Here is a 22,693-nt window from a genome sequence, read left to right as displayed (position 1 = left end):
TAGCTCAATGGCAAAATGCCACCTCAAAAGGCTGTTGTGATGATTAAACCGCACAGTGTGTCAGTGCCTTAGCTCCTTGCCTCGCAAGTAGGTCTCAGGTTCCTATAACCAGAAGCTGAGTGGAGCAGTGGTGGAGAAGAGGGTGGGCCCTGGAGCCAAGGATGGCTTTGGATCCCAGCTCTGCCACTTACAGGCTGGATGCCTCTGGGTAAGTAGTTCAACCTCTGTATGCCTCAATTTCCTTGTCAGTGTAAGGGAGATGATCAGGGTACCAACTACATAGGGTTGTGATGAGAATTAAATGGTAGTCAATATAAAGAATTTGACACAGTTTCTGGTACATAGTAAGCAGTCAGTACATACGTTGTTGTTGTTGTTACAGCCACTACTAGATTTACAAATTCCTGTAGGAAAGACTAATGATTCACTTTTATTCCTGGAGCGGTTCTCGCTCAAGGACTGAATAAACATTTGTTCTTTGGATGTTTGAGCAGACTAATAATACACTATTCCCTGAATACAATAAGTGAATAAATGGGAGTGGGCAGCATCATGCAAAATCAGAAGAGATATGTGTCTATAATTTTATCACATCAGGCTGGACACAGCCTCTCCTCAGCCTCTTCACCCACTTAGCGCTGGTGTCTCCCAGCTGGCTTTGACACAGCTGGGAGGCTGCAGTGCTACTTTGTTGCTCCTGGTGAGTCCTCACACTGACTCCTAATACCAGGCCAGTCCCAGGAAGGAAGAAGGTCTCTGTCCATGTCCACCTGCCCTTCATTCTTGTAAAAAAGAGACCTGGTACTTTGTGCTGGTCAGTGGCTGGTGGAAGTGAGTCCTTGCCGGCCAGCAAGGACTTGAAACCAGCAGCCTTCTTAAAAAATAAGAAGATAAAGGATTCCTTTTGGTCCCCTTCCAGAGTCAAAGTTTTGCCCTTTGACATAAGTCATCGACTCTGGACAGGAGAATGGGAGGCCTTGGTTTCACGTCCTCCTCTGAAGGGTCACACTCTAAAGCAGTACTGACTCACCTCTCAAGGGCGGGCAGTGTCTCTGGACCATGTTCCAGGAAGCCACAAGGCCACCCAAAGTCAGGGGGAAGGGAAGGGGCAGGAGAATAGGAAATAGACGGTAGCAGAGAGAATGTGCACGGCAGTCAGGTCAGGCCCGACCTGAGGAAATTGTACCTGCACCTGCGAGCCCTGGTGCAGGATGAGCCATCCATGGCCTCTGGGCCAATACCAGCACCCCTACTTTTCCTTGAAAATGTCTTTCCTCCTCCTTTCTTCTTTCTGCCTCCTTTCTCCTCCCTTCTTCCCTACTCCCCACCCACCTTTTTTCTTTTTTCTTTCTTTCTTTTTTTTTTTTTTTTTTTAGAGACAGGGTCTTGCTCTGTTGTCCAAGGTGGAGCGCAGTGGTGTGATCATAGCTCACTGCAGCCTCAAACTCTTGGGCTCAAGGGATCCTCCAGAGTAGCCTGGGACCACATGACCATACCCAGCTAATATTTTTTAATGTTTTGTAGAGATGAAGTCTTGTTATGTTGTCCAGGCTGGTCTTGAACTCCTGGCCTCAAGCAATCCTCCCACCTCAGCCCCCCAAGTGCTGCATTTATAGGCATGTGCCAACTCGCTCAGCAGCAAACTTTTAATTTAGCTTCTACTATTTGCACAGCACCACAAATGGTCACTATCCTTAAGGAACATAAACATTCTTGAGAGAGAGAGAGATAGACATAAAATCTCTAAAAATAAATTAAAGTAATAAAAATAAAAATAAATGAAATTGCAAATAAACAGTTTTTATCTGTGGTCTCTATCTCAGACTGGCCAAGTATGTGCATGGGTGTTGTTGGTGTTCTGTGGTGGGTAAGAGTCTGGGCTTTGGAATCAGACAATGTGGGTGTACAAATCCCAGTTCTGACACTGACAAGCTGTGTGATTTTGGCCAAATTACACAACCTGTCTGGCCCTCCTTTTCCTCATCTGTAAATGGTGATCAAAAAAGAGAGAGACCTCATGGGGTTGTTGTGAGGATTAAATAAGATAATGCCTGAAAGATGCTAGCACAGTACCTGGTACACAGTAGACTCAAAAGATGTCAACTACTGTTGCTGTTATAATTACCTAAGCCTAGGGATCAGCAAACTTTTTCTGTAGCGGGCCAGACGGTAAACACTTTAGAGACTTTGTAGGCCAATACAGTATCTGTTGCAACTATAGTTCTAATTCTATCCTAGCATCAAAGTAGCTGTAGACAGTAGGTAACAAATGATTGTAGCTGTGTTTCAATAAAATTGTAGTTATAAATACTTAAATTTGAAATTTTATGTAATTTTCACATGTCACAGAATATTATTTTTCTTTTGATTTTTTTCCAAATCATTAAAAAAAAGTAAAAACCATTGTTGGCTCAGAGAGTGTACAAAAACAGGCAGTGGGCCATATTTGGCCAGCAGGCCGTAGTTTGCCCACCCCAGTTCAAGCCTCCTAAAAAGGCTGGCACTTCCTTTCATAGATTTTGCTTCAGAGGAAAATCCAGGTGGTGGATCTGTAACATCTTAATTCAGTGTCTGACTAACTGACATGGTTATAAACCAACCCAAGGACAGCAAAAACCTCATAAAAGAAAAACAATACCTACGGTTTACTTGTGCACAAGCCAAGATAAGTAAGTAAACAATCCTTAACCATTGGCTTATACACAAGATATAAAATGGAAAAGATGATTAGCTCCTTTGGTGCACGATCACCTTGTGTTTTGCACACCGAGGTAAGCTGCTCCCAACAGGTGCAGGAATTGGCTGTGTGTGTACTTTGCTTCTCAGCACTGTGCATGGAGAAATGCAGCTCTAAGAATCATCACAGAGGGTCACAAGCCCTCTAGGTCTTACACACAGAAGACGGAAGAAAAATGTGTGCTGAATCAAAAAAGCTGGGGGACACTCTGGGAGGCCGAGGTGGGTGGATCGTTTGAGCTCAGGAGTTCGAGACCAGCCTGAGCAAGAGCGAGACCCCATCTCTACTAAAAATAGAAAGAAATTATATGGACAGCTAAAAATATATATAGAAAAAATTAGCCGGGCATGGTGGTGCATGCCTGTAGTCCCAGCTACTCGGGAGGCTGAGGCAGTAGGATCGCTTGAGCCCAGGAGTTTGAGGTTGCTGTGAGCTAGGCTGACGCCACGGCACTCACTCTAGCCCGGGCAACAGAGTGAGACTCTGTCTCAAAAAAAAAAAAAAAAAAAAGCTGGGGGAAATGAGGGAAGGTAGCAGGAAACTGCCGAAACAGGCTGAGTCCCACCAACGTGTAAATCAGATCACAAATGATTTAGTTGTAAAACAGATATCCCAAGTAATGTCATGTAATTCCTAATTCCTTTCTTTCCTTTCCTTCTCCCTTACCCTCTTAAGTATCTGAGGATAGAAACAGGACATTGTGTTTTACTTTCTACTGTCGTCTAGGAAGATTTTTACTCTCTAGTTCCTAACATATACCTAGAAGGGCAGAAATTCTTTCTCTAATGATATAAAAATGCATACCGATTCTAAAACATTGCAATTACCAAACTTGTTTCCCTTGACCCAGAAGACATGCAAGCCTTTCTTATAAGGCCATCCCAAGAATCAAATCTGTTCTTGCACATCTTTAAAAAAAACTACATGTTATCCATGTCCAGCCATTATTATAACACTAGATAAAGAATTTCTTATCCAGCCTGATTGAAGTGTTGAGCAGTCCTCAAGGTCAGATGTCATAATAATGCCCTCTGAGTTGGTGGGGACTCTCCTCTGGGAAGAACACAGCCCAGGTACAGACATCTCCATCCTTAATAGTTTGAGTCACAGATAACCAGCTGGCTCCCTACCGAATGGCCTCTTTGTTTTAACTGCTATCTGATGAAGAAAGAAAGTCTATTACTTAAGGCTTCTTTAGAGAGGAAAAAGTGAGGCTCTGGAATCTGGCAAGGATGTAGCCCCCAGCACCTAGCGTTCCTTCCCTACCTATGAAGAAGGACAAGCCCAAGGTCAAAGAACATGATACTTCCTTTCATCTTTGCTCTTCCACATGCCATCATTTTCCAGTCCCCTGGGGAGAGGGTTTCATTTCACTCTGGTGATGCTGATAGGAAACTTAGGGGCTCTACTGCAGCCCCGGGCCCAGCTCCTAATCCACGTCCCATCTTGCCTTGGCAGGGCCTCTCCTCCAGTAACTGGAAGGAGGAAGAGACAAGACTCTCATCCTTTCACTGAATCAGAGGTATCTGAAGTTGGAAAGGACCTTAGAGATGACACAGTCCTGTAGTTTTAAAGCCACAAAATACTTTCAATAAAGAACCACTCCAGGTCCTGGGAGCCCTGCCAACATGCTCACATCTCTCATGCTGCCCGCCCCCCCGACACATCTCTCCAGAACCCCTGGAGTTCTGTGGACATATCCAGTCTGATCACTGTTGTATAGACAAAAGAACAAAGCGCTGGGAGGTGATGTGATCTTCCCATGCCATACAACTAGCAAGTGCCAAAGCCATTCGCAGAACTCAGGCCTGATTCTGAGTTCATGCCTCTCTCCATCTACCCCACCGCCCCCTCCTCACAGGCAGACCTGGGGAGTTGGGGGTCTGTGTAGGCTGTCCAGTTTCATTACAGTTATAGCAGTTCCCTCAAGGCTGTCCCATAATGGAACCGATTAGCAATACAACAAGCAAAGGTCTTGCTCAGGGAGACTAGAAAACAATGGTGAGGAATAGCAAAGGACTCTCATACCACAGCTGGTCTGCTTGAAGAGTTAACAGCTTAGAGTTTTTAAATATGCAAACGCCACAGTCAAACAGCAGGAGTTCCCAATATAGCAGAGAAACCGGAACCCACCACAAAGGATTATGGTTCTAAAAGGTTAAAAATCCAGCCATCCACATGGCAAAGGGCAGGGAAAAAATAAACCACGACATCCTGTTAGAGGGGAATTCACAGAGAAGACAGACTCCCGGGAATAGCAAAGAAAAAAAAAAAAAGACACAAGACATAATAGACGGAGGCTAAGTCCCAACTTTGTGTAGTTAAGAAGCTGCATATCCTTGTAATGATCTTGACAATAAAAATCCAACACTAAAACAAACATAGAAGAATGGAGGTTAAATCATCAGCCGTTGCAAGGACTGCATATGAAGCCTTGTAATCCAGTCAAATTTGTGAGCAGGGTAAAGTGATAAAAGCACACAGACTGACTCAAGGGATCCGGTTGCTGGCATCAGACGGCCAGCATGGTTGGAAGCTTGGCATTCCCTTCTTGTTCCCTGATGGGCGTTGGTAGAATTTCCATTCTATTTTTAAAATGCTATTAACACTTCTTTGTTTGCCCCCAGAAATGGAAGAACCCAGTCTTCATTTAAACTCGGCCATAACCTTATTCATGAGAAGAGCAGGTTTTATTTCAATTTTTCTATTTACACTCATGGCCAGGGCTCTCCTAACAGCATCCTGGGACCTTTATCCGGTGTTCCTGTGGCCTGTGGCTCCTGCTTTGCCCTCCTACATTCTCTCTCCACTGTTTCTAGCTTTTCAAGAATCAGTCCACTCAGTATCATCTCAGGTCCAAATTCTGAGATTGTTAAGTCCGGAAAAGGAGGCCGCCTTCCTTTAGTGCCCAGCAAAATGAATGGGTCTTCCCGAGGAACGAGGCGAGCTCCTGTGCCAGGTCCGCCTCTCCCAGCCCCATTGCTGCAAATCCGCTCCTCCTCCCTGGGCTCTCTGCTCTGATGCTGCCTCCTCTCTGAGGCCCTCCTGGCCTCCTGGGTTAAGTGGTGTCCCCCTTTGTTATTTATCACTCTACACTTTCATGACCGTTGTCACAGTTGGTAAGGGCTTATTTGTTTGCTTGGTTAGAGTTGTCTCCCCCCACCAACCTGTGAGCTCCACGGGGGGCAGGGCCTACCCCAAGGATGACCAGCACACATGCAGTCTTGGCATGTGGCTTCCAATAGTGTACAAGGAAGAACGACTGAGCGTCCGGCCTGCCTGGACATTACCCGGGGCTGGGCAACCAGCGCTGTTCTGGACAACACAGCCCCCCTGACCAGGTACTCTTGAGAAACACTCAGAACTACTTGTTCTGATCAAACGTCAGCTGAAGACCCCTATGAGCTCTTCTTGTAGAAGGGATCTGTTAGGAAAATGGGGTGAGCAAGACCATCAGGAGAGTGTGGCACATGCTACTTACTGAAAATATTCTCTTCCAGTCACTAAGGTGTGCCTTATAAGACATTTAAATGGTTATATGGTAATTGGATACATGCAAATACTGGGAGTAATAAAACAAATTTTTTACTATGGTTCACTCTTGCTTTTTCATGGACTCTGAACTAGTGAGCTCTTACAGTATGTAGAGTCCTAGAAGCATAGGTAGTAATCTATTGATGATATTAATAGAAGCAACATCAGAAAGGACACCATTTACTCCTAGACTAAGTCCTTTCACAGTAGGTGAAGGTAGTTTAATTGTTAAGTGGTATTTGATGTTATTTTTTTAAGTCAGAGAAAAATATTTATTGCTTATGCAAGTATATAATTTAAACTATGATGTAAAACCGCTTCCTCCAAATTAAGAATTGACAAGAAAACACTACCGAATAAGAGGTAGTGTTTTACTTGTATTGCTTGGCCTTAAGTATCTGCCGTATTATTAAAGGAAAACATTTTCAAATATAGCCTAACAATTCTTATGCACAGTTTGGCAGCAATAATCTTTTGTATTTAAGCCAAATAAGAAATCATGGGATTGGCATTCGGCCTTTATTTAGGGACCCTATTTACTGCTGTAGAAAGTTAGGATGCTGTCAGGCACGGACATTGTATATTACTCCAAAGTTTGTTTTTTATTATGATAGAGATGAAAGGAGACATTACCTAATAAAAGTTGTGTTCTTTGTTGAAGAGAAAACAGGAAGATAAAGAGAAGAGAGAAGAGAGAGGATAAGAAGAAAACCTGGTCCAGGCCACTTATTCATTCATTCATTCCACTTTCATGCGACAATGACGTTAATGCACTAGACACAAGGTGCTCTTACACTGAAGGGGATTCAAAGCAGTATTGTGGGGACTGCATTCTTTGACGATTACAAATAAGAGGATAACTTTTTCTTAGTCAGAAGAGAATAGAAAGAAAATAACAGATTCTGACTTAGACTGTTGCCCAGTAAAAAAAGAGAGAATAACAGAAAGGCAAATGACAGAGAGAGAGAGTGTGCACGCTAGAGTGCTGTCTATGATAAAATCTCAGAACAATTCTATCAAAGCCAGAGTTATTTGCTAACTAAGGAGACTGAGCACTAATCTCATGTGAGGGCCCCACCCTCATGATCTTATCCAACCCTAATCACCTCCCAAAGGCTCCATCTCCAAATACCATCACATTTAGGAGTTCAGCAAATGGATCTGGGGGAGAAACCAACATTCAATCCATGATAGGGAACCCTTAGGTTTTCGTACTAGAGGGTCTGTCTCTTCTGTCTCCGTGATCCCATCTCCTGACGTCCTTGCATCCAGACCTCTTCAGGTCACTGGACACACTGAGATCCCATGACCCAAACACAGAACACTTAAGCACAGCAGCTCCAATGCATGCAGTTGGAGCTAGAATTGCTACACTCACTGGCTGCAGGCTTGCCCTCCAATAAGTCTTCTTTAAAAGATTTAAAATGCACTCATTCTAGGCCTCCAGAGAGTGCTGAGTTATTCTAGCGCCCTCTTTTGTTTAAACTTTTGTACCTTTATACATACTTTCCCTCTGCCTGGAGTCCATTCCTTTTCTTCACTTGCCAGAGTCAACTGGTCACTTCCATTCTGAAAACTCTCCTGGCATCCCTTTGACCCAGGCAAGCTTTCATCCTTTCTTTGAGTTACTGTCAATTCTAGTACACATGTCAATTGCTGATTATCACTCTCTGCAGTAATTATTTTTTAAAATATCTGGCTCTCCTACTAAAGAGTGAGCTCCTAGCCCATGCTTTATCCATCTTTTTATCCTTGGATATGGTTGTATCTAAATAATAAGTGATCAGTAAACATCAGTCATTTATTTTATGATTATTACTTTTCCCCCAAACACAGGATGGTTCATGGCACATGGAGAAGAAGGGAACACATATTTATTGTTAGGTACCTGATTCTGTGTTATAAACCCCATTGTATCCTCAACAAGACAACTTGGCAATATAGGAATTATTAGTTTGAATAAAACAGAGACTGAAGAAACATCTTATTAGAAAGAAGAGAAGAGTACTTATCCAAAATGTCAAGGGACCTATTTTGGATTAACATTTTTGGAGCTTAGTTATCTTAAGTTTAAAAGAGCACAATAATTGAAAATGGTACTTTAACAAGTAACGTGTATATGTATGATTGAAATTCAACATTTTAGCAGAGCTTATACCTACCAAAACATGTAAGTGACTGAGAACCATCCAACTGCATTCTTTGATGATTACAAATAAGAGGATAACTTTTTCTTAGTTAGAAGAGAATAGAAAGAAAATAACAGATTCTGACTTAGACTGTTGCCCAGTAAAAAAAGAGAGAATAACAGAAAGGCAAATGACAGAGAGAGAGAGTGTGCATGCTAGAGTGCTATCTAACAGTAAGGCCACCATGATGTCAGTGGCACAGCCTACCAGGTTGCAGTTTACCCTGTTTGTATTCAGTGGGTTGTCCTGCTGGAACACCATCCTCTGGACCTGTGCAGCTGGTAGATCAGAATATCATCACTCATATCGTTCCTTAGAGCAAATGTTCTAACAGGACATGACACTTTCCTTGCATTTTCTCTTTAACCCTTTCAACAGCCATATGAAATAGATAACTCTTACTATCCCCATTTTACAGATGATGGTTCTAACTAAGCCAAAGGGGCATTCAGTAACCTGCCTAGGGTCACAAAGGGTCCACACACTTTAATTTCTCAAACTTTTGTGTCTGTGATCTGCAGTAGAATTGTGGTTTATGTCGCAGTCCAGTATAGACATATATATTTCACTGAAACAAAGGTTGCATGAGATCACCCTTAGCCCCATACCCTCTGCTATTTTCTATCTTATTCCATTTCATTTTTTAAACAGGCTGGTTGCAACTCACTAACTTGATTCACAACCCTCATGAAACCCGCAGTTTGAGAATCACTGTTCAACACTCTCTTGCCTCCCGCCCCTGAATGGGGTGATCCCGGTAGGACTGCAAAGATGGGGAGACATGCAAGCAAAGTCCTTTGGGGTGATTTTACATTTTTTTTTTTTTTTTTTTTGAGACAGTCTCAGTCTGTTGCCTGGGCTAGAGCACCATGGCATCAGCATAGCTCACTGTAACCTCAAACTCCTGGGCTCACGTGATCCTCCTGCCTCAGCCTCCCAAGTAGCTGAGACTACAGGCTCTCACCACCACGCCTGGCTAATTTTTTCTATTTTTGGTAGAGACAGGGTTCACCTTGCTCTGGCTGGTCTAGAACTCCTGAGCTCAAGTGATCCTCCCACCTCGGCCTTCTAGAGTGCTAGGATTACAGGTGTGAACCACCGTGCCCAGCCTGATTTTACATCTTAAGTATTACATGATGAGAATCAAATCTCTTCACCAAATCATGCCCCGAGGACATGTCTGTGGACGCTCCTTCTTCAGCAGTGACTCATTTACAACTGTCAGGAGTATTTATGGGGATTGAAGCGATTTCTGCTGCCAAGTTTTCCCACTGTATGGCGCAGAAAAAGATGCAGATGCACTTTGGAGAATTTTAAAGTTGCTAGAGCTATAACTGCTACAGCGTTCCATGGCAGCAGGATCTGGGCACACAGCCCAAAGCGCACCAGCTCTGCACCTGCCTCCACTGTAGAGCCCTGCAGACAGTGACTGCAGCAGGAAATAATACCTCTGCGGTGGAAGTTATGGAATATGACATTTAACACCTTGCTCAGCAGGGTATGGTTTTGCTGGCAGGATTTTTTGAATTCACCCCCAAAATATATCACAGACTCGGAATGTATGCATTCATCCTCCCTTCTACTTCATAAGAAGAGGGGAAATGTTCCTTTTCACCAAAATTCACCCTTCCTGAGTGGTCTACCCACCTCCCCACCACCTCCAGGCCTCACTCCCTCAACTACCCCTCTCCTCGTTCCTTCTATCTCCTCCTTTCCCAGGGGTTCCTTCCCTTCTGACTTCAAATACACATTGCTATCCTCTAAAAAGAGCCCCTCAGCATGAAGGAATTTTGGGGGTGATGTAACTGGTTCTGTCTTGACAGTGGTTGTGGTTATACAATGGTATGCATTTGTCAAAACTCAGAATTGAACACCAGAAAGGGTGAATTTGACATATGTAAATGATATCTCAAAAAACACGACTTTCAAATAAATGCCCCCCCCCACCACCGCTTTCAATCCTGCGACCCTGTGACTATTGTCATTTTTCCTTCTTTCCTTTCCTTGGCACTTTCTCTTCCCAATGTCTTTATTTTCACTGAAACCAAACTCTTTCCCCCTGCTGGCCCTCGTCCATTCTCAGCCTGTTCTCCCCCCACCTTCCTGTGGCTCATGGCACCATTGTAACTTCTATGGGAATCTCTTTTTCTTCAGTTTTGGAGGAAGAGAACGTCACCTTTCTACTCCACTTCTTTAAACGCTTCTTGGACTCATTCTTAGCAATCCTCTAACTGGGGATTTTGCCAACACACCAGCCACTGCTCTTCCACATTCGCTCGCTCGGAGACCGCACCCACCCCGTGGAGTAGAGGGCTGCCTGAGTGCATCTGACTCCTAAATCCATGTCTAGAGAGAGGACAGCTGGCTCGAGTTTCCAGTGGCCCAGTGGACATCCCCACTCAGCTCTGTCACCACCTCAAATTCAGCACCTGCAGCCCGGAATCTCCCCTTCCTGCCTTGGCCAGCTACTCCCACTGCTGTAGATGACTTCACCACTGGACCTTGTCCCAGGCCAGAAACCCTGAAGACGCCCGACACTCAGCCCCATGGTCAGTCACCACGATCAAAGGAGATGGAATATGTGGAAATGCTCTGTGAACTGCCATGTTTTAGACTTATCAGATCTTCCTTTGAAATGCCCCCTGATTTTACCTTCTTTTCTCCATGCGTCACCCCCAGCCTTTATCCCCCTCCCTTCCCTCCTGAGCACACTGCATTTGCTGTCAGTCCACCTTTACTAAAGTACTTTTTCCTCTTACTCTGCTGCTCCAGACTCTCTAAAGGGACCTGTTATGGATTGAATTGTGTCCCCCACCCTCCAAAAAGGTATGCTGAATTCTCCCAGTACCTCAGAATGTGACTTTATTTGGAAACACAGGTTGAGTATCCCTTATCCAAAATGCTTGACACCAGAAGTGTTTCAGACTTTGGATTTTTGCATATTTTGGAATATTTTCAGATACTGATTGAGCATCCAAATCCAAAATACCTGAAATCGTTTCAGCGTCATGTTGGTGCTCAAAAAGCTTCAGATTTTGGAGCATTTCAGATTTCAGATTTTTGGGTTTGTACAATGTATATTGTACGTCTTCACAGAGGTAATCAAATTCAGATGAAGTCATTAGGGTGGGCCCTAATCCAGTATGACCGATGTCCTCATGAAAAGGGGAAATTTGGACACAGAGACAAGCATAGAGGGAAGATGACATGGAGACACAGGACACCACCATCAATAAGCCAAGGAACTCCTGACGCTAGGACAGAGGCATAGAACAGATTCTCCCCTGCAGCCCTCGCCCTCCATAGTGCCTAGGCAGTACGAGTTTCTAGGTCCGCACTGACGATCCTCTTTGATTTGGCCCCATCTCCTTATTCAACCTCAGTTCTCACGACTTCCCTGTCTAGACCTCTGGTCAGTCCGTCCTGCAGTCAGACATGTCTCCCCACCAATCCCCATCCACCAATCCCCACCTTGAATGTGGCTCTCTACCTTAGCTTGGGATGTTCCCAATGGCCTATCATGCCCTTCCCACTTCTCTCTTCCATGGAAATCTTGCACATTCTTTAAGTCTATCTTCCTCAATTATAAAATTGTCCCTGATTTTTCAGCCTGTGGTTTTCTCTCTCTTCTCTGAACCATTATTGTACTTATTGTCTGTATCATGTAAGTTGACACTTGATCATGTCTTGTTCCCACAGTTCCCTCATAGTGTCTTGTGGACATTCTTGGGCCTAGAGTTAAATTTTAAGTGACTAATCTCTATTGAAAACCACTTTTCCAGATACCTTCCTGGATTTGTTTTCTCAAAACATCCTTTCATCTAGAGCATCCCACAATTCTTTTATTCTTATCATCTTTTATCAGATGTCATCCAACCAAGTATTATTGAGCATTTGTTTTAGTGAGAAGAATGTCCTAGATATGAGTCCTGCCTCCCCTTTTACTAGAAAAGTCACTTGACTTCTTGGAACCTTAGTTTGGATGCCTCTAAAATGTTACTTCTCAGAGTCATTGTAGAGATAAGATGGAATTATTTATGTAAACGTGATTTTTTAAAAGGTAAAGTTTGCTCAAATGTGAAGTTAAATCATTATTATGATCTCAGTGCCAAGTGAGCTCAGCTAGTTAGCTGCTATGCTGATGAAATTATGGGCTTGGGCTTGAACCAAGTGAGCTGGTTCTTCTAGATTTGTGCCAGCGAGGCCAATAAATTTCATGACTAATAAGTAGTGGTAGGAAGAGTGCAGAAAACTACAAAGCACATCCTGGTAGGTCAAGAGAGTTATCTTCCTAACTAAAAGATAGACAGCATACCGTCACTTCAGTCTACCTAAGGTATGCAGCATTCTGGCCTTAGGAGAAATCAGTGACAGTCCCTAACATAACCAGCTCTGTTGCAATAGTCCACAGGGTAATACATTATACCTAAGCCAAGTGTGTAACGTTTGGGGTGATGTGGTTTTTTTTTTTGTTTTTTTTTATAATTGAATTCTACTTTAAGACTGAAAGTTAACTGTAAATTGCTATATATCCCTGCACTACAGAAAGCAAGTCCACCCCTGTCGGTTTAGAATCTCAACATAGTTCATCCCATGAGCATATCAAATCAAGGAGTCAAAACCTCGCCACTAATCTCAAATGAAGATGGAATTTAGTACTATGCAGAGTCAATACATTTGGTAAATATTCACATCCTGAAATCACCCAACTATAAAAATGAATTTAAACCTTTTTTTAAGTTAATTGTTTCTATTTTAAAGGGGTTAAATTAACTTTTTTCTTTTAATGCACTTTTGGTATTTGTTCCACAAACTTTATTCCCTGGCCAATGATTTTGAGTGAATCAAGAAGGGATCGTTTTAAGTTGTGGATGCCAAACATATTGAGGCCATAAGTACTGCAGCAGTCATCATGTGTAAAATTCAGAGAGCTGGGCCCTGGGTCTCTAGGGACGGGAAGATAGATCTAGGACACAGGCAGGAGGCCTGGGAGTCTTATGTACCTCTCTCTGGTCTGCTTGTGAACTCCTGTCCCCCTGAGCACCCATCAATAGATTCTAGCTGAATGGCTGAATAAGGAAGATTGGAGACTAAACTACTCACAGAGATCGGAAGACGTAGCAGGGCTTTGGTGAATGCATTTATCCAAGGTACTTGATGAAAAGGAAATGGTTTAGGAAAAAATATCTAGGAAAAGAAATCTACTTAGTTCTATCTAGATTTAGTTTTAGCAGAGTATCCTGTGTGGAATAAGCCCCCAAAGATGTCAAGAATATTTTGTGCCGCATCACAAATGAAAACCAGCTCCCATGCAGATGGAATTCAGGATTTCAGACCCCCACAAATCTGTCTTCCTTCTATGACAGAAACTGCTTTAACTATTTCAAGCAAATTCTTAATAATTATTTCCCATTCTTGATATTTAAAGGCTTTTTAGAAAGTAATATGAACTTGATCTGTAATAGGTACTTATTAAAAATTCAGAACCTTTGTTTAAGCAAAAAAATATATGTAGACGACAAGTAAAATCCTTATAGAGGAAATCCATGAGAAACCCAATTTTTTTGTCTTTTAATGAAATTGTGTTAAAGATGAATAAAACATACCTTGTTTGGGGTCTATGGCTAAAGCAGAGATGTTAGAGTAAATGTCACAAGAAAAGCAGCAGTTTTGCACAGGGCCCCACAGACCCTCCTTCCTACCTCTTCTCCTTCCAGGTTCCCAGATCTTTTCATGTTGTTTGGCGGGTGGTTTGGCATCTGAGTGGGTTTTAGCCTTTAGGCATCAATTACTTTGTACTTAAGGTTTCTAGATTGAGATGACTGGGGGGAGGTGTGGAGAGGAATAAAGGATACTCAAAAGGTAATTGCTATTTAATGGCAGAAAATAGGGAAAAACAGCAAAAGGATTGAAGTCAGCCTCTGCTCACCCTTCCTTTAAACAAATGGCAACCTGGTCATTTGATTGTACACAGCTGTGTGGCTGCCCCTCGACCTGGGGCAAAAGAGAGCATTTATCATTTAAGGCTCATCTGTTGAACAGTTCTTGCACAAAGCATTGTTTGCATAAAATGGAAACAGCTTTGTGAAAAAGAATTCTGTTTAATGATGGCAGGAAGCTGGAGACCACATTCTGTAACTGTTAAATTTAGTTGTGATCACTGGCTTCGTGATTGGCTAAGATTCAGAAGTGAAAGATATCAAGTTATTTGTTTTCTGCAGCTATCAAGATGCTGACATGCAGAATACCCTTTATGAAACTGTACAGATTGAGTGTCGTGTTTTAGCCAGCCACATTTAGTTTTTCTCCCTGGAGCACTGCTCATCTCAGCCATTGACATGTGAGGTCAAGTGGCTGAGGACCTGTGTTCTAGAGATCTTAGGAAATATCAAGTATATGGCTAGGATTTGAGTCATGAAGACAATGGGGCGGTAAGGGTGATTCAGACTTAGGAGAAAAAGGGGGGTGTCAGATGGAGCATCCATGATTGACATGGGTGTCAAGGTTTAAGGATAGAGAGTAGCTGATGCCATGGCTTTCAGCCCTTTTGGGTACCCTTTTATCCACTTTCTGTGGGTGACTTCTCATTAGCCATACTAGATAAAGGAGTATCCAAAATATATGTTTACACTGCATAAGAGGTACACTTTTATAATCTCTTTCTTTGACTACCATGGTAATTATTTTGCTTTCCATAAGCAGAATCCATGTATGGAGCAACTGGAGGAAGCCCTGGACATAATACTGAACAATAAAAGAGAGCCAGCTGCCCCAAATATGCAAGGAGATAATTCACCCAATACTGAGATTACTACACACCGAGGTAGCCTTTGCTGCTGCTAAGTCAAATTGTACTGTAATCTTGAATTACTAAGAAAAAGGGAGAGGGATCAGACCTGATCCCAAGCTTCCCTTCTTTTGAGTATCCTGCAAGTTCCTGCCCTTTCCCTCCCCCAACCTACGCTTCAAATTCAAGATTTTAATTCCCAGCAGAATCATAACTAAGGCAGACTGCCCAGCTAAAAAGATAGACGTGCACCCTCCATTGTGTCCAGTAGTCAAGTGTATGGCTCACACGCTAACAAGATGCAAATCCCATTCAATGCACTATGCCTTTTTTATCCTTAATCAAAGGCCCAGAAAACTCACTCTATTTGGTGGTTTTATAATATACCTTTGAAACCATTGTTGAATGTGAAACACTAATTTAAATAAATTGCATGTAGTTAGCAAAACAGACAGTTCTGTGTTTATTTAGTCTGAGAGGCTATTTTCATGATTAAAGAGTCGACCTGATCTCATCCTCTTAATTAAGGCAAAGCTCAGGATATCTATCATTTATCCTCCAGCAATGTTCCTATTATGGGTTGTTCTGGTGCTGCCCAGGGCCACTGTTGAACTGCCTGGGAACTAGGAAACGAACATTACAGGAATAGAGAGCCCTGTACCAAATAGGAGTCTTGGGGATAAGTAGCAAATGCCACTTCACCCAGGTCATATTGAGAGCCAAGAACACACCTTTCACTGCCAAAGGAAGCAAATCTCAGGTCATGGGGTCATCTTGATTCTCTCAGAAAGTGTTTGTAGGTGAATCACTGAAGGGGGTCCTACCCAGCCCTCGACTTTTGGGGAAACAGGTAAACAGATAGGAGAAGAATGCTCACTAATGTCTAAAGGCATCCCCAAGGCTTGAAAGTTCCTTCAGGGCTTATGCACCCGCTGTTACCCTATTGTACTTTACAGGTCATAAAACAAAGGGCTCAAAACATAATATTTACTCAATAAATCCTTGTTGGCTGGCAGACTGGAATATGGGCTTGAAAAACGTCTTTCCTTCCTTCCACTTGATTAGGTAGAATAATCTAAAAAAAACTTGCTCTAATTGTTCACACTTTTGGTCTTATATTAGATCTCTCTTTTCAGGACTCATAATCTGAGAGACTTTCCATTTTCTTTGCTTCCTGGTCCTCAAAGTCATCACCCCTGAAGGTCAACAATGAAAGTCCTAAAATGCTAGTCCTGAACCTAATGGGAGATAAGCAGGTCAACAACACTTCATGCCTCTCTTGGTATTTTAGGTTAAATCAAAGACTACATTTAAGCTAAAAAAGGCATCCCTCAAACAGCAGACATTCTGCAACCTGAAAACCATTTATGCTGAGGAGATGGTGATTTAAAAGGCTAATCACCTCCCGGAACCCCAGTTGCTTCCAGCATATTTCTACAAATTGCTCCGGTTTCTGGTTCCAGAAGTCGGCCTGTCTTAGGATGATTCATTTTACTGCAGTAAAGGTGAAAGCAAAACCTGTATCCACAGCTTCTATGTGAGCACTTCTAAACTGTCATAAGTTAATAACGATGCTGATAAATAATGGTGGTTTTGTTAGACTCAAGAACATGTTCTAACCTTGCTGGCCAGCCCCAGCCCTTCTCCATAAACAAATATCATCTATACATACAATAAGTTATGAAAAAGGAGAATATTGAAAATCCTAGGGAAAGGATATTTCTGTTCAAGGATTCAGATTAGATTCAAAGGCAGGATGTGCAAAAATACCAGTTTTACACAGTAAGAAACCAGTATTAGTAAGACAAAATACCAAAAAAAAAAAAAGCTTAGTTTCTGAGATTGAATATCCACAAAACTCTCAAAAATGACATAAAAGCTAAATGGCTTAGTAAACAGTGGCTCAGTGTCATGAGATTTAATCCCCTTAATTTCCTCTCTACTTTTTATCTCAAAAGTTGTACCTGCCAATTCTTTGAACTCTTAGTCCAAATACTATCCGTATCAAGAGGCTTATTTTCTTCCAGAGAAAATAATAAACTCACAGATGACTTGCAGGGACTTTTTCAGACCTGCCAATTAGCAGGTCAGTATTAAGTTCTAATACATAAGAGTATAAGAAATAATGCTGGTGACAGAGTACCTCAGCCTTTGCCTCAAGGCTTTTAAAGATAACATTCTTAGAAAGGCCTGTCAAACAGACATCCTGGAAGATTTTTTCTCAGGAAACCCAAAAGGAAAACCGTCATTGTTCCTGTCTTGATCATTAGCAACAGCATTAAAAGCATCTCATCAGTACGTGTCAGCATAAACTTTTAGCATCTGTACAAGTCAGGCTAAAGTTGTGTTTCGGGAATTTATAATACAAGATGGATTCGGTGTAAACCAAGCAGTGTCATTTTTAGTGGGGTGGTGAGAGAAGGAGAACGTTCTAACAATGCTATCTCCCCAGGATTTCAGGATATCATTTTCAAATTTTCCTTGGGCATTACTACATGACCTAGTTGGGTTGTCCCCATTGAATAGGCCAAATTCTCACCAAGCAGTACTTGGAGAGGTGGTGAGTTACTGCTGCTTGGGAAAGGCTAAATAAACAGATCACTCCTGACCCATAAAGTAACATCTAGCCTCTTTTAGAGTAGTCAATAGACAGAAATTCAAAGAATAGAATTCAATCCAAGGGAAGACCAAAGAAAGGGTCAAACCATATGATGTTAATTCTCAGAGAGACTCTCTAACCCATTTATACTTAGTGTCTAATAAGAATTTCCCACCATTTGTACTGCAATACGAAGTAGAGATAACAAGCTGACCAATCAGAAAGCCATGCAGGTCAGCACTAAAATGATGATGATACAAGAAAAATAATTTAAGATGTAGATGCCACATTTATTTTTGACAGATACAATGGAATTTCCAATGGGGGATTTAATAGACATAGAATTTTCCAGGAAAATAAAGGCAGGAATTGGAAAAATGTTCTCAGAGAATACTGATAAGGAACAATTATCTAAACAAGCCTTGGCAGTGATGGTATCCTAGATTCCACCATTGGAAATAGCGCCCTAGTAGGTACCCAAATGGGATCATATCAAAAAGGGTACAAAGAAAAAGGGAGGCTCCTAGGAAAATAATGTGTTAATATGAGGGCAAGTGAGATCTAGTGTTAACTGTTTGGTATCCAGCCAGAACATGACCAGATTACCTCACCTGGGCAGTGTAGACAGTCCTGCCCACATCAACCAAATCCAAATTTACCCTAAGGCAGGAGGAAGGTGGAGTGGTGTTTTTTTTTTTTTTTTTCTTTTTCTTAATTGCTCCTTAATTGTTTTACGAACCTAAGGTTGAAGGCGAAGGAAATGTAAGGTGCATCATAAAGAATTTAACCAAATACTTTACGTCTTTGGTTAAGGTTGACATTCTGAATCACCCCTGCTCTTTTGTTTCTTTGAGCTGAAGGGCAGGTACAAGCTCTGCCAAGGATGAAATCAAGTGGAAATCTGAGAGGAAAGGTCAAGTAGCGCTAGGAGACAGCAGACTGCGCACAACACCTCCTCCCACTCCCTGGTAAAGGAACCCTGAACACAATTTATCGTGCAGCAATCCTGAAACTACATGCCAAAAATGCTGATGTAAAATTTAATCTCTATTTTTAGAAGAAAATAGGCTAAAACTTGCTCAATTAAAAAAGACAGAGATGTGCATACCGCTCCAAGAACAACCCCTCATACCTTAGGGGCTAACCTAATCTTTGAATGTCTGGAATCCTAAGTGCTCTAAAATTAACTATTTAAAAAGTGTTTGAATCTAAAGCTGTCTCGGTGCCAGAAATTAAAGCTGGTGATTTCCTGGGGTTGGGGGGGGGGGAAGCGTTGGAGTAGGGGTGGGAGAGAGGCTGAAGGAGCACAGAAGAAGAAATCAGTTGCTCTATGGGGTTGGATTACAGGTGGGAATGAATGTGGGAGTCGTAGAATTCTTTGGATCTAACAGGCATTTAGTGAGACAAACCTTCCACCCACCCACAGCCTTTTGAAGTCAGCAGCATGCGTTTTCCACACCGGGCAAGTATTTCCAGAATAAACACATCAATCAAAAAAGAGCCCTGCAAACCCTCAAAAATCAACGTCTCCCTCCTCTAATAAGCCAGAACCGTAGTATGTACTTGTGTAGAGGACAAGAGGTAAGGCTAACAAGTAGTTGGTTTTAGGAAAACGACCAAATTAAAAAAGTAAAGAAAAGGAAAAGGAAAAAGAAAAAGAGGAGGAAGCCCATCTTTTCCAAGTGATTACATCTACTGCTTTAAGATCGCCGAGTATCTTTCTGTCCTGAGTGCAAAATGACTGCAAGAGCGCTTTCCTCCCGAAGCTTTCCGCGTGTCCGCGAGTCGCCGGGGGACCCCGCTGGCCGGGCCCGGGGGCGCCGCAAGCCGCCGCAGCCGCCGCCAGCTCCGCCCGCGCGGCCCGGGCCGGCTTCCACCCCGCCGCGGGAGCCGGAAGCGGGCTCCGGGCAGGCCTCCCGCACACCTCGGTCCGCCCGACCTGGCCAGAGAGGAGGGTTCCAGGTGCGCAGCCCCCGCGCCGCAGCCCCGGCCACGACTTACTGCGACTCGGCGCCCTGCGTCGCCCGGCACGCGCGCGCCCGGCCTCGCCGCCCCCCAGCCAGGGCCGCGACCGCGGGCTCACGACATCGGGCAGCGGGCGGGCGACCCGGGCCTCCGCGCCGCGCCTGTCCGCCTCCTGCTTCCGCCCCCGCAGCCAGACGTTATCTGCAGGGGAAACTGCCGAATGCACGGGCGCCGGCTGAGCGATCGGCTCAAGTAGTAAGGACAGACGAGAGGGGGAAAGTCTGCCTCCTGGCTGGGATCCGAAGGGCCTGCGCTCGGTGTAGGTTCCAAAAGGCTCCCCGCTTGGTCATTTCCATTGCGTGCTCAGTCCCAGAGCGGGGAGACATGTGTTTTCCATAAGCCGAGAAGCAGAGGCAAATCCTGGATTATATGTCGCCGGGCCCTCGGCATTCCCAGCCCCGCGCGGCGGCTAATCCCCGCACCAACAGCGTGAAAGCAGACGGGCACGCCGGTGCCCAATTCCAGAAAGGTTTCCCGGCGCGATGACTAAAGGCTCTCGCCGCCAACCTCCAGGACGGGCCAATCGCAGCACGGGGGGCAGGACAGGGGGTTGGCTCGCTTTCATGTGCACTCCTGAAAACGCGTCCTCCTCCTCAGTCCCGTAAACACGAATACACACACTTCAGGGGAAGTGACTTCAGTTGGTTGAGGCTCAGAGAGCTGAAAAGGGCCAGCCTCCATTATGGGACAGTTCCTTATTGAAAGCGAGCACAGCTCCTGAATATGAAAGGGGAAAAAAATCTCTGCGTTTCCTTTAAGTAAATTTTAACAAATGAGTCAACTAGGATACAATCAGCACTGAAAGTGATATTCCTGCCCTTCTAGGTCTTATTTTTTACTCTGTAAAATAAGTTGGGGTAGGGAGTCTCCCTCCCTTCCTTCCTCCCTTCCTCTTTTCCTTCTTTCCTTCCACCGTATGAGTGCTCCCCAGGCGCTAGGCGCTGGGCTGAGAATAGAAAGTTGGAGAAAGCACCAAGTCTCTCCTCTAAAGTGCTTTACAGTCTAGGCTGGGGAGCGTGGGGGAGACCTACAGTTTCAGAACAGTGTACAGTTACTGTGGTAGAAATGGATGCCCAGACGTTACAGGAACATTGAGGCAGGGTTTAAATCACGCCGGAAATTAGGGAGGGCCTCCCAGAGGAGGCTGCATTTGAGTTTCGAGGACTGAGCAGGCATCGTGTGATGACAGATGCAGGGGGAAGAGCCCAACTTGTGCTCGGCTGCAGGAAGCAGGAGCGCAGGTGAGAGATGTGGTTATTGGTTCTTCAGGGTGGGAAAGAGTCAGATGATGAGGCGTTTGCCTGCGAAACGGGGGATTTGACCTTTGTCTGGAAGCTATCGGGACCCTTTGAAGGATTTTAAGTGGGAAGTGACTTGATTAGACTTGCATTTCAGCAAGATTATTGTGGAAGGCATACGAAAGGAGTGGAGGTCAGGCAGGGATGGAAGGAAAGATTCCGAAGATAAGAGAGATGGAAAACCTTTAGGATTAGATGCCTGAAACCGGGGAGGGGAGCGGAGTTGTAGGCTATCACCCAGGTTTCTGACTTGGGCAACACGGTAGGTGGACAGGGTGCCATTCGCCAAGAGAGAAAAACCAAAGGGGAGAAGCAAGTACTAGCCAGAGAAACAATGAGTTGAATTCAGCCAAGTTGAGTTTTGAGAAAAGAAAAATAGCTCACAGCAGCCTGAGCTATGTGAGGTATGCAAAATTTATTAGGTCCAGAGAGACAGAGTAGGGACTTCAGTCACGCCCTCCATGCCTGGGGGCAATTATTTAAAGTTATTTAGTTCCTTGACTAGCTGCCACACCCATTGTCTTCATTTTCCTGGAATTTGTGATGCAAAGAACAAGTTAAAGCTAATCAACAATTTATGTCATTTTAATGTAAATTTTTGGTAAACAACTTAGAAACTGACCCTTCTTTCCCTTTAAAAACCTATTTGTAACTGTAACAGATGCTAATCGAAGTGCACTTTCGGGGCAACTTGACTCTAAGCTCCCAGGTTGCAATCCTGGAGCTTGGCCCAAGTAAAGCCTCTAGTTATATTAATTTTGCCTCAGCTTCTTCCTTTTCGGTAGACAGTTTGTGGCTTCTATGGGATATACAAATGCAAATGTCCCAGCAGACAAGACAGCCACCTGGATCTGTAAGGTATTTTGGGCCTTAAGGCGAAGCAATACACTTGTACAAAGTACCTCAAACTGAGTGGCTTAAACAACAGAAATTTCTTGCCTCACAGTCTTGGAGGTTAGGAGTCTGAGATCAGAGCGTTGGGAGGGCCAGGCTCCCTCTGAAGGCCACAGAAGAGGATCTGTTCCAGGTATCTCTTCCAACTTCCAGTATTTTCTTGGCTTGCAGCAGCTAATTCTAATCTCCACATGGTGTTCTCCCTATGTGTGTGTCTGTGTCCAAATTTCCCCTTTCCACCAGTCCTATTGGATTAGGGCCCACCCTACTCCAGTGTGACCTCTTCTTAACTAACTACATCTGGCCCACTTTCTATCTCATATTTGGAAATTACCCTGTTTCAGTCTGAGGTACTGGGAATTGGGAGTTCAACATATGAATCGGGGGGAAGGAGAGACATAATTCAACCCATAACATTCACACAATGTGAACTGAATTATAAGAGCAGAAGTGAGGGTGGAGGTGAGGAGAAACACCAGCTTTAAGTTGGCAAAGAGAGCAGCTCTGGATGGAAACTGAGAGAAAAATGATTAGAAAAGTACAAGAGGAAAGACCCACAAACAGGGAAAATAAATGTTTAACAAAAGAGTGATTGGCCCAGCTCAGTATCATGACCATAATCCCAGCACT

General features: G+C 43.7%; 1 protein-coding gene across 1 annotated transcript in view; it reads right to left on the bottom strand.

Moving 5' to 3' along the window:
• TRIM2 (tripartite motif containing 2) overlaps positions 1-19,903 on the bottom strand; it is an 85,158-nt gene extending 65,255 nt beyond the window's left edge. Inside the window, exon 1 of the mRNA XM_069492914.1 lies at positions 19,848-19,903. The gene's annotated coding sequence lies outside the window, so the exon portion shown is untranslated. The remainder of the gene's footprint in view (positions 1-19,847) is intronic.
• Positions 19,904-22,693: the final 2,790 nt, after the last annotated feature.

Source organism: Eulemur rufifrons, chromosome 18 (genome assembly GCF_041146395.1).
Source record: "Eulemur rufifrons isolate Redbay chromosome 18, OSU_ERuf_1, whole genome shotgun sequence".
Classification (NCBI taxonomy): Eukaryota; Metazoa; Chordata; class Mammalia; order Primates; family Lemuridae; genus Eulemur; species Eulemur rufifrons.
The sequence above is the reverse complement of the archived record's forward strand: the minus strand, read 5'-3'. Positions and strand labels throughout refer to the sequence as shown.